This window comes from Engystomops pustulosus, chromosome 9 (assembly GCF_040894005.1).
Source record: "Engystomops pustulosus chromosome 9, aEngPut4.maternal, whole genome shotgun sequence".
Taxonomy (NCBI): Eukaryota; Metazoa; Chordata; class Amphibia; order Anura; family Leptodactylidae; genus Engystomops; species Engystomops pustulosus.
Window position 1 is genome coordinate 19,901,379 of NC_092419.1, and position 13,191 is coordinate 19,914,569.

The window sequence follows — 13,191 nt, forward strand, 5'->3', positions numbered from 1 at the left end:
CCAACAGTTTTGCGTTACAGAACTGGAGGCCATTTCTACCGCTAGGACCTGTACGAATCTTAAAAATGAGGCTTCCGAACACCCAAGCCCGGTTGTAATCTGGTGGATGGTGGCCATCCCATTGTTCAGAAGTTGGTGGACCTTTGCTCTAGATTTTTTTAGATATACATAGACATATGATGAATATGATGATATAACTTCATGTCTATATCTCTTTAAGTAAAGTAAATGATGGTAATTTTCCAACTAGTCAAAGGCTAAACTTATTAAATCCACGTGACCCCGTGCCCATTCACGCAGCCAATAGCTGAAGCCCTTTGTCTCAATGTTTAGGGACCACAATAGGACGTAGGGAGTGGATTTTCCTTATGCTTATCAGGGATGCGCTGACACTACAGGCAATCAATAATACATGATAGAAAACACAGTCAGAAGGATAATAAACATTTACGGCCCCTCCTGCTGAGACGCCTGTGACAAAGGAATCCCATTGCATCCACGCTGTTGCGGCCGTCATATTCCATTGTAAATCATTCCCAATCGCTCCGCGCTGCAGCAAAGTCTCATAATAGGAGAAGAATTCATTTTCCTAAAAAAAACAAAAAAATAGTTAAAAAGTTTAAAAAAAACATTAGTAAAGCTTGTGTAAAAAACTAGAAAAAAAATAATTAAAATACTAAAATAGAAAACGTGAAATATCTCATGTTTTTTTTGTTTTTTAACTTTGAGATTTTATTTCCTTAAAATCTTTCGGATTGTTCGCATGAGACATTAAACGAGGGAATGAGGAGCCATTGAATCCTCTAAATTATTCATTTTTTCCAAACATCTATATTTTTTTAAAAGAAATTTGGCATTTCCGAAGCTCCACCACCAGAAGCGCCTTGCGATATGTCACGTCATATCTGACATTACTGTGCAGCAGAGCGTCGCTGCCGTCCTGCCATTCAGGAAATGAGTGGAGGCGCGAGGGGAAGCTAATTCCTACTAAATAGTCTCCTCAAAAAGTTTAGAAATTAGATGGAACTGAGCGGCAACTGAAAATTCTGTGACATTTTAGAAGTCATGACAGGGAAAGATTGTAAAAGTGCACGGGACGACCCAGATCAAAAACATCAGTCCAACCCTAAAGAATTGCTAATTTTTTGTTATAGTTTGATTATGACTAGAGATGAGCGAACATACTCGTCCGAGCTTGATGCTCGTTCGAGCATTAGCGTACTCGAAACTGCTCGTTGCTCGGACGAATACTTCGCCCGCTCGAGAAAATGGCAGCTCCCGCCGTTTTGCTTTTTGGCGGCCAGAAACAGATCCAATCACAAGCCAGGAGACTCTGCACTCCACCCAGCATGACGTGGTACCCTTACACGTCGATAGCAGTGGTTGGCTGGCCAGATCAGGTGACCCTGGGATAGACTAGCCCCTGCCTGCGCTGCTCGGATCATTCTGTGTCTGGATGCCGCTAGGGAGAGAGCTGCTGCTGGTCAGGGAAAGCGTTAGGGTGTTCTATTAGAATAGTGTTAGGCAGGAGTGATTCTACAAGAACCCAACAGCCCTTCTTAGGGCTACAATAACGTTATAATTTTTTTTTTTTATTATTTGCAGCTAGTACCATATTGTGAGGAATTTGCAGGGAGACTTGCTACCGTTGTGTTTAGCTCTTAGTGACACGCATATCCACCTCAAACACCAAAGTGGGAAAATTTATTAGGGGTTTGATTTCAATTAGGCACAGTCTGCCATTTACTTTTTATTTTATGTTTATTTTTTCATAACTCAGCGTCATCTCATCAGTGTGCTTTCATACTTGGCTAGAAAATAGCCATAGGAGAATCCAAACGGCTTACTTACGCCTACAATAGCGTTATATATATTTGATTTCTGGTTGATCTGCTGGTGGCTGTAGTTGCTGCAGTGCATCTACTACCATATTGTGAGGAATTTGTAGTGAGACTTGCGACCGTTGTGTTTAGCGCTTAGTGACGCACATATCCATCGCAAAGACCGAAGTGGGAAAATTTATTAGGGATTGGATTTCAATTAGGCACAGTCTGCCATTTACTTTTTATTTTACGTTTATTTTTTCATAACTCAGCGTCATCTCATCTGGCATAGCAGTGTGCTTTCATACTTGGCTAGAAAATAGCCATAGCAATAGGATAGCATCGTTTGGTTTTAAAAACTAAAAAACACAAAAAAACAAAAAAAAAGTAAAAAAAAAAATTAAAGTTATAACTTTCAAGAGGGCGGGGACGTGGGCGTCCAACTACTGCAGGGGTCAGAGGCCGTGGTCCTGGGCGGGGTGAGACACCACCTGCTGATGAGGGAGCAGGGGAACGCCGCAGAGCTACACTCCCTAGGTTCATGTCTGAAGTTACTGGGACTCGTGGTAGAGCACTGTTGAGGCCAGAACAGTGCGAACAGGTGATGTCGTGGATTGCCGACAATGCTTCGAGCAATTTGTCCACCAGTCAGTCTTCCACGCAGTACACCCATGTCACCGAAATCGGCACTCCTCCAGCTCCTGCACCTCAGCCTCCTCCCCCCCAGTCTGCCCCCTCCCAGGAAAATTTGGCATTTGAACCGGCATACTCTGAGGAACTGTTTTCTGGACCCTTCCCACAGTCACAAACCACTTGTCCGGTTGCTGCTGAGCAATTTTCCGATGCCCAGGTTTTCCACCAGTCGCAGTCTGTGGGTGATGATGACCTTCTTGACGTAGTGGAAGAAGTGTGTAAAGAGGTGTCCGACGATGAGGAGACACGGTTGTCAGACAGTGGTGAAGTTGTTGTCAGGGCAGGAAGTCCGAGGGGGGAGCAGACTGAGGGATCGGAGGATGATGAGGTGACAGACCCAAGCTGGGTTGAGAGGCCGGGTGAACACAGTGCTTCTGAGACGGAGGAGAGTCCTCGACCAGAACAGGTTGGAAGAGGCAGTGGTGGGGCCAGACGGAGAGGCAGGGCCAGAGCAGGTGCATCAGCGCCAAATGTGTCACGTAGTGAAGCTCCCGTGGCGAGGGCTCCCGCGGCGAGGGCTAGATTTTCAGAAGTCTGGAGGTTCTTTAAGGAAACACCGGATGACCGACGGACTGTGGTGTGCAACCTTTGCCAAACCAGGATCAGCAGGGGTTCCACCACTACTAGCTTAACTACCACCAGTATGCGCAGGCATATGCATGCTAAACACCCCACTCAGTGGCACCAAGCCCGTTCACCTCCGGCCGTGCACACCACTGCTCCTTCCCCTGTGTCAGCTGATAGTCAGCCCCCTGCCCAGGACCCTGGCACAAAAACCCCATCGTCGCCTCCACGATCCTCCACAGCATCCACCAGCGTTCAGCTCTCCATACCCCAGACGCTGGAGCGGAAACGGAAATATAGTGCAACCCACCCGCACGCCCAAGCCCTTAATGTCCACATCTCCAGATTGCTTAGCCTGGAGATGCTGCCCTATAGGCTACTAGAGACCGAGGCCTTTCGCAACCTCATGGCGACGGCCGCCCCTCGGTATTCGGTCCCCAGCCGCCACTACTTTTCCCGATGTGCCGTCCCAGCCCTGCACCAGCACGTGTCAGACAACATCATCCGTGCCCTGACCAACGCCGTTTCTGACAAGGTCCACCTGACCACGGACACGTGAACGAGTGCTGCCGGGCAGGGCCACTATATATCGCTGACGGCACATTGGGTTAACTTGGTGGAGGCTGGGACCGAGTCTGACCCTGCGGCTGGTCATATACTGCCGACACCGAGGATTGCGGGGCCTACCTCGGTCCAGGTCTCAAAGGCCTACTATGCCTCCTCCTCCTCCCACCCCTCCTCCACCTCCTCCTCCGAACTACCATCCGTGGGCATGGCGCCATCAGTCGCTAGCTCTAGGCACAGCAGCAGTGCCGTCGCTAAGCGACAGCAGGCGGTGCTCAAACTGCTGAGCCTAGGCGATAAAAGGCACACCGCCCAAGAACTATCACAGGGCATCACGGCGCAGACTGATCTGTGGCTGGCACCGCTGAACCTGAAGCCAGGCATGGTTGTGTGTGACAACGGCCGTAACCTGGTGGCGGCTCTGCAACTCGGCAGACTGACACATGTGCCATGCCTGGCCCATGTGTTAAATCTGATAGTTCAGCGTTTCCTCAAGACATACCCCAATCTGTCTGATTTGCTCACGAAGCTGCGCCGCATCTGTGCGCATTTCAGGAAGTCCAGCACAGATGCTGCCACTCTCAGGGCAGCGCAGCGCCGCCTCCAACTGCCCGCTCACCGACTGATGGGCAACGTGCCCACGAGGTGGAATTCAACATTAACCATGTTATCCAGAGTTTACCAGCAGCGCAGAGCGATTGTAGACTGCCAGATGTCAACTTCCACCAGAACTGGTAGTCAGGTCAGTCAGCTTCCTCAAGTCTACAATGAGGAGTGGACGTGGATGTCTGATATCTGTCAGGTGCTGAGTAACTTCGAGGAGTCAACACAGATGGTCAGTGGCGATGCCGCCATCATCAGCCTCACCATCCCGCTGCTTGGCCTGTTGAAAAACTCTCTGATCAGCATGAAGTCGGAAGCTTTGCGCTCGTCACAAGAGACAGGGGAAGAAGATTCCCTTGTTGATAGCCAAAGCACCCTCAGGTCTGTTTCTCAGCGCATATCGGAGGAGGTGGAGGAGGATGAGGAGGAAGAGGAGGAGAATGTTGGCGAGACACAAGAGGGGACCATTGTTCAGTCCTTCACTGTTCAGCGTGTATGGGCAGAAGAAGAGGAGTTGGAGGAGTTGGAGGAGGAGGAAATGGGCAGTCAGGCCAGTGAGGGGAGTGAATTCTTGCGTGTTGGGACTCTGGCGCATATGGCAGATTTCATGCTAGGCTGCCTATCCCGTGACCAGGGGCGGACTGGGAATTTAAAACGGCCCTGGAAAAAACTATAAAAGTGGCCCCATTTTATGGGCGGAGTCAAAACAAGTGGGTGTGGTCATATAATGTGGGTGGGGTTATAACAGACAAATTGTTGGTAGATGGCCTTAATGCAAAACAAGAACATGTTTTGCTAGTAAGTGAATCTAATGTGCAAAGAATGTGACCTGTCGATCAGTAAATGATGCAAACACACGACCCGATAAGCCTTAAATACCTTTCCCCTGTGCCATACATGTACAATTCAGAGAAAGAATATATTGATACTGCCTCCTATGTACAAGAATATTGCTGCAATAACACATTTAGAATAACACATTCAATCCTGCCTTCTATATACAAAATAAAACTACTACAATACCTTCTCCCATATACAAGCCAACTACTATAATACTGCTGCAATAACACGAATATGTGTACACGAATGTGTACACGAATATAACTACTATAATACTGCCCCCTATGTACAAGAATATAACTACTATAATACTGCCCCCTATGTACAAGAATATAACTACTATAATACTGCCCCTATGTACAAGAATATAACTACTATAATACTGCCCCCTATGTACAAGAATATAACTACTATAATACTGCCCCCTATGTACAAGAATATAACTACTATAATACTGCCTCCTATGTACAAGAGTATAACTACTATAATACTGCCCCCTATGTACAAGAATATAACTACTATAATACTACCCCTATGTACAGGAATATAACTACTATAATACTGCCCCCTATGTACAAGAATATAGCTACTATAATACTGCCCCCTATGTACAAGAATATAACTACTATAATACTGCCCCCTATGTACAAGAATATAACTACTATAATACTGCCCCCTATGTACAGGATAATAACTACTATAATACTGCCCCCAAGGTACAAGAATATAACTACTGTAATACTGCCCCCTATGTACAAGAATATAACTACTATAAGACTGCCCCCTATGTACAAGAATATAACTACTATAATACTGTCCCCTATGTACAAGAATATAACTACTATAATACTGCCCCTATGTACAAGAATATAACTACTATAATACTGCCCCCTATGTACAAGAATATAACTACTATAATACTGCCCCCTGTGTACAGGAAAATAACTACTATAATACTGCCCCCTATGTACAAGAATATAACTACTATAATACTGCCCCCTATGTACAAGAATATAACTACTATAATACTGCCCCCTATGTACAAGAATATAACTACTATAATACTGCCTCCTATGTACAAGAGTATAACTACTATAATACTGCCCCCTATGTACAAGAATATAACTACTATAATACTACCCCTATGTACAGGAATATAACTACTATAATACTGCCCCCTATGTACAAGAATATAACTACTATAATACTGCCCCCTATGTACAAGAATATAACTACTATAATACTGCTCCCTATGTACAAGAATATAACTACTATAATATTGCCCCCTATGTACAAGAATATAACTACTATAATACTGCCCCCTATGTACAAGAATATAACTACTATAATACTACATATATACACAGAAGCAAACATGCAAAAAATCAGTATGTATCATATACAGCTACAGAAAACACATGAGATCCTCACCTTTTGCATCCAGTGACATCAGGTGACGTTTCCCCGGATTGTGCTCGTTCCTCTTCTCCATTAGTTCCACCATCACCTTGTCTCTTCCTCCAGGTACACAGCTTTCCTGCAGAGTTTACCAAACAGACGTCTTATGTTCTGCACTTTCCCATTGTCCCTTCTTCTGCTACCACCAATACTGTGCCCCAAATACTGTAATAGAGCCCCCTAAAATATTAGTACCACACAAATAGTGCCCCATAATGTAACATACTGTAATGGGAAGGATAATTTATTTCTTCTATTCTCTCCTGAAACCTCCTTTACCCCCCCCCCCCACCCCAGTGTTGATAGAGCTCCGACTATGACCAAGGTGTAATAATAATGGCCCCAGCCTACCCCAGTCATAAAAATTAATGCCCCCAGCCTGCCCCAGACATAGAATTAATGGCCCCAGCCTGCCCCAGACATAGAATGAATGGCCCCAGCCTGCCCCAGACATAGAATGAATGGCCCCAGCCTGCCCCAGACATAGAATTAATGGCCTCAGCCTGCCCCAGACATAGAATGAATGGCCCCAGCCTGCCCCAGACATAGAATGAATGGCCCCAGCCTGCCCCAGACATAGAATGAATGGCCCCAGCCTGCCCCAGACATAGAATGAATGGCCCCAGCCTGCCCCAGACATAGAATTAATGGCCCCAGCCTGCCCCAGACATAGAATGAATGGCCCCAGCCTGCCCCAGACATAGAATGAATGGCCCCAGCCTGCCCCAGACATAGAATTTATGCCCCCAACCTACCCCAGACATAGAATTTATGCCCCCAACCTACCCCAGACATAGAGTTTATACTCCCAGCCTACCCCAGATATAGATTAATGCCCCCTGCCAGCCCCAGATATAGAATAATGACCCCCCCGCCCCAGACATATAATTTATGCCCCCTGCCAGCCCTAATGCCCCCTCCCGCCCCAGACATATAATTTATGCCCCCCTGCCCCAGAGATATAATTTATGCCCCCCTGCCAGCTCTAATGACCCCCCCCCCGCCCCAGACATATAATTTATGCCCCCTGCCAGCTCAAATGACCCCCGCCCCAGACATATAATTTATGCCCCCTGCCAGCCCTAATGCCCCCCCGTACCAGACATATATTTAATGCCCCCCTGCCCCAGACATATAATTTATACCCCCTGCCAGCCCAAATGCACCCCCCGCCCGAGACATATACTTTATGCCCCCTGCCAGCCCTAATGCCCCCCCACCCCAGACATATAATTTATGCCCCCTGCCAGCCCTAATGCCCCCCCACCCCAGACATATAAATTTTGCCCCCTGCCAGCCCTAATGCCCCCCCACCCCAGACATATAATTTATGCCCCCTGCCAGCCCTAATACCCCCCCCCCCAGACATATAATTTATGCCCCCTGCCAGCCCTAATGCACCCCCCACCCCAGACATATAATTTATGCCCCCTGCCAGCCCTAATGCCCCCCCACCCCAGACATATAATTTATGCCCCCTGCCAGCCCTAATGCCCCCCGCCCCAGACATATAAATTATGCCCCCTGCCAGCCCTAATGCCCCCCTGCCCCAGACATATAATTTATGCCCCCTGCCAGCCCTAATGCCCCCCTGCCCCAGACATATAATTTATGCCCCCTGCCAGCCCTAATGCCCCCCCACCCCAGACATATAATTTATGCCCCCTGCCAGCCCTAATGCACCCCCCGCCCCAGACATAATTATTGCCCCATTCTATCATTACAAAAAACAAAAAGCATCATACTCACCTCTTTGGAGCAGGTTTCTTCCTTTCCCTCGGTCTTCGGTGGCTTGGTGTAGAGGCGCGGGATAGTGACGTCACTGCTCCGCGCCTCTTACACCAAGCCGCTGAGCTGCAGGGAGGGCCGGACAGCTGACAAGGTAGGTGTCAGCCTCCTCCAAGCTACACAGGTCGCGCAATGACGTCAATTGCGCGACCTGTGTAGCTGCGGGTGTACACAGACGCAGAAGCAGCGGTGCTGCACTGCGTCTGTGTACTAATCAATAGTACCGGCATCGTACGATGCTGGTACTATAGATTATGTTAAAAGTTGTAAGGAGGGAGTGCGGACCGGCCCCGCACCAGCTCCGGACCGGCCCCACACCGGCCCAGGACCGACCGGCCCACCGGGAAAATTCCCGGTGGGTACAATGGCCAGTCCGCCCCTGCCCGTGACCCTCGCGTTCAAAGAATTTATTCCAGCACCGATTACTGGGTGTTCACTCTCCTGGACCCACGGTACAAGCAAAATCTTTCCACTCTCATCCCTGGAGAGGAAAGGAGTGTGAGAATGCATGAATACCAGCAGGCCCTGGTGCACAAGCTGAAACAGTATTTCCCTTCTGACAGCGCTAGCGGCAGAGTGCGTAGTTCTGAGGGACAAGTAGCGAGGGAGAGTAGGCGACCAGGCAGCTTGTCCAGCACTGGCAAGGGTACGCTTTACAAGGCTTTTGCCAGCTTTATGTCACCCCAGCAAGACACTGTCACCTGTCCCCAGTCTCGGCACAGTAGGGCTGATCTTTACAGAAAGATGGTGAGGGAGTACGTAGCTGACCATACCATCGTCCTAAATGATCACACAGCTCCCTACAACTACTGGGTTTCAAAGCTGGACATGTGGCACGAACTGGCGCTGTACACCTTGGAGGTTCTTGCCTGCCCTGCCACTAGCGTGTTGTCCGAGCGGGTTTTCAGTGCAGCTGGTGGCATCATCACCGATAAGCGTACACGCCTGTCGACTGACAGCGCTGACAGGCTGACGCTTATCAAGATGAATAAAGCCTGGATTTCTCATAATTTCCAATCTCCACCAGGTGAAGGAAGCTCAACCTGAATAATTTATGCACTCCTCCTCCTCATTTTCCTCCTTCTCCTCCTCTTTGTACACTAAAGCAGAGGAAACTGGCTATTTTTTGACAGGGCCCACTGGCTCTAGCTATAGTACTTTATGCATTTAATTTTTCTGGAGGGCCACCTACCCGGTCCTCTGTTTTAAACAATTTTTGGGACTGCCACATACAGGCACTCAATCTATTCAATTTTTCTGGAGGGCCACCTACCTGCTCCTCTGGTTTGAAAACTTTTTTGGACTGCCACATACAGGCACTCAATCTATTTCATTTTTCTGGAGGGCCACCTACCTGCTCCTCTGGTTTGAAAACTTTTTTGGACTGCCACATACAGGCACTCAATCTATTTCATTTTTCTGGAGGGCCACCTACCTGCTCCTCTGGTTTGAAAACTTTTTTGGACTGCCACATACAGGCACTCAATCTATTCCATTTTTCTGGAGGGCCACCTACCTGCTCCTCTGGTTTGAAAACTTTTTTGGACTGCCACATACAGGCACTATCCAAATTAAATTGTCTCCATAGCAGCCTCCACACGTTGTCTCCATTGCTACCTCCAAAAGTCGTCCATATAGCTGCCTCCATACATCGTCCCCTTATCAAACGAGGTGTGTCAGGCAGAAATTTGGGTTGTTTTCATGGATTCCACATCAAAGTTGTTAACTTTGTCGCCACCCTGCTGTGTTATCCACAAAATATACTGGCAAACTTTTATCATTTACCGATATTATTTCAGCGCTTCTTGCGCATCTGTTTACATTCCCCTCACCCGCCATATCCCAAACTTATAAGAACGCTACTACACTTAACTTGGTGGAGGCTGGGACCGAGTCTGACCCTGGGGCTGGTCATATACTGCCGACGCAGAGGATTGCGGGGCCTACCTCGGTCCAGGTCTCAAAGGCCTACTATACCTCCTCCTCCTCCCACCCCTCCTCCACCTCCTCCGAATTACCATCCGTGGGCATGGCGCCATCAGTCGGTAGCTCTAGGCACAGCAGCAGTGCCGTCGCTAAGCGACAGCAGGCGGTGCTCAAACTGCTGAGCCTAGGCGATAAAAGGCACACCGCCCAAGAGCTATTAAAGGGCATTCCACATCAAACTTGTTAACTTTGTCGCCACCCTGCTGTGTAATCTACAAAATATACTGGCAAACTTTTATCATTTACCAATATTATTTCAGCGCTTCTTGCGCATCTGTTTACATTCCCCTCACCCGCCATATCCTAAACTTATAAGAACGCTATTACACTTGATCTTATACAAAAGGTTCTTACAAGTGCTGTTTGGGGAGTAGCCTAGAGACAGGGGCTTGGATTGGCGAAAGCTCGCCTGGCAGCGGAGCGCCAGCTCCATCCCAAGATCCAACTAACATAGTTTTAACTGCAGCACCTTTAATCTACTACTAGTTCACTGCCTCCATACATCGTCCCCTTATCAAACGAGCTGTGTCAGGCAGAATTTTCAGGTGTTTCACCAGATACATAGTGGAACGCGGCCCATCTGTCGCCGCCATGCTGGAGACCTGAAGTTGCAATCATAGCAGCACAATATGGATGCCCCATACTGTCGCTCTTAATCATGGAACCATTTCCGTAAAAACAATTAAAAATAGAACCACTATGCTATTCCATTATTCCTAGGTGAAATATTCAAACGACCCGGCCTGCTTTGAAAATTATAATTAAATTAAAGTAAACGCTTCTGGCCCCCAGGCCCATTTTGGGTGGGGAGGAGCCGAGAGACAGGGGCTTGGACAGGCGAAAGCTCGCCTGGCGGTGGACCGCCAGCTCCATCCCAAGATTAGGCAGCCTCAGAGGCATCCATGCATGCTGCCCCTGCTGTTTCCTGTCCATTTTGCCTCCACGATCCTCCACAGCGTCCACCAATGTCTCATTTCAACTCTCTATACCCCAGACGCTGGAGCACGAGAGCATATGCAGCACATCATCCCCTTATCAAACGAGCTGTGTCAGGCAGAATTTTCAGGTGTTTCACCAGATACATAGTGGAACTCGGCCCATCTGTCGCCGCCATGCTGGAGACCTGAAGTTGCAATCATAGCAGCGCAATATGAATGCCCCATACTGTCGCTCTTAATCATGGAAGTTGTCTCCATGGCTGCCTCCACATGTCGTCCCCTTATCAAAAGAGCTGTGTCAGGCTCATTTTTCTGGTGTTTCACCAGATACGTTATGGAACTTGGTCACTAAGTCGCCACCATGCTGTGTTATCGACTAAATATACCTTCAACCTTTTGTTCACATAGGAAATCATTTCACCTCCTTTGGTGAAACCTGAGTCCATTTAGGGTATGTCGCCATGAGACTCTCTAGCCTGCCACTGCTGCCGCTGCCTCTGCATGCCGTCCCCTATAATGTCAGGGTCAATTATTGCATGTTTTAGATGCTATCTAGCCTCATTCGGTCACTCTGTCATGGCCATGCTGTTGCCCATAATTTTGGCATAATGGTGCGATTAAGCAGCCTCAGAGGCATCCATGCATGCTGCCCCTGCTGTTTCCTGTCCATTTCCGTGGTGTTTCCATCCTTTTCTGAGGTTCCCAGGTGTTTGGCCAAGCTTTCCTGTGCAGAGCCTTGGTCCCGTTGAAAAATGCTCGAGTCTCCCATTGACTTCAATGGGGCTCGTTATTCGAGACGAGCACTCGAGCATCGGGAAAAGTTCGTCTCGAATAACGAGTACCCGAGCATTTTAGTGCTCGCTCATCTCTAATTATGACGCTTTTGGAAAGGTTTTGGAATAGAGAATATGAATAAGAATCAATAAAGCCATCTCCACTGGATGGTGCAGAGATGGAAGTTTATGGGGTGCAGAGGGTGCACCCAGGCCGAGAAACTACAGGAGCCAAATATTGGGGCACATTTACTTACCCAGCCGACGGAGTTTACCCAAAGTGCGTTGTCCGACCGGAATGCACTGTGCCGCGATTCACTAAGATCATGCACCCGATATCCTGCATGTGTCGCTTCCCCGCTCAGGTCCGTCGTAGTTCAGCTTCTTCTCCCTGATGTATGTAAGTGCATTGGATGCGACACAATTTGAATGTTAAAGGAAATCTACCACTTTACAATCGTACTTATAAGCCTCCAATTCCTTGCACCAGCCCAGGGTGAGCTGGTGCCGGAGCATATCTTCGTTATTTCAATAAAGCGCTGTAATGCTTTTTAACATGGTTTTAATCTTTATTTTCTAAGCAGCTTCGGTGCACAGTGGTACACGCTCGGAGCACCACACGCGCGACCGTGCGTGCGCCTGAATAGGAAGTGCCAGAGAGCCGGTGACGTCACGCACCAGACTCATCATTGTGATAGTGAATCAGTCGCAGTTTAAGACTCTCGAGTTATACTTTTAGACCTGTGCTAATAGTTAATTGTGCTCCACCGTTTGACGCACCCTCCCTAACTTTTTCGTGCACGGACAAATTTCAATATGGCCATGCCCCTTTAACAGGCCACGCCCTCTATGTCAGAAGAGTTGGAAAAAGGCCAAAAAGCCTTTATAAATGTGTCAGAACACATATTAGAGAGGTTTTTTGGCCTAATTTCCTCATTTTATGGTGCAGAAATATTAATGAATCCCTCCCACCATATTGTGTACAACACCATGGAGGTCAATTATTATAAAATTGTATTTGGCAGGTGATGAGCGGTGCCTGGTTTTCTCCACTGCTTAGAATTAACACTACAAAGTTCAATCTTGGTCTCATCAGAGCAGAGAATCTTATTTCTCATAGTCTGAGATCCTTCATGTGTTTTGCACACTGTATGCGGCTTT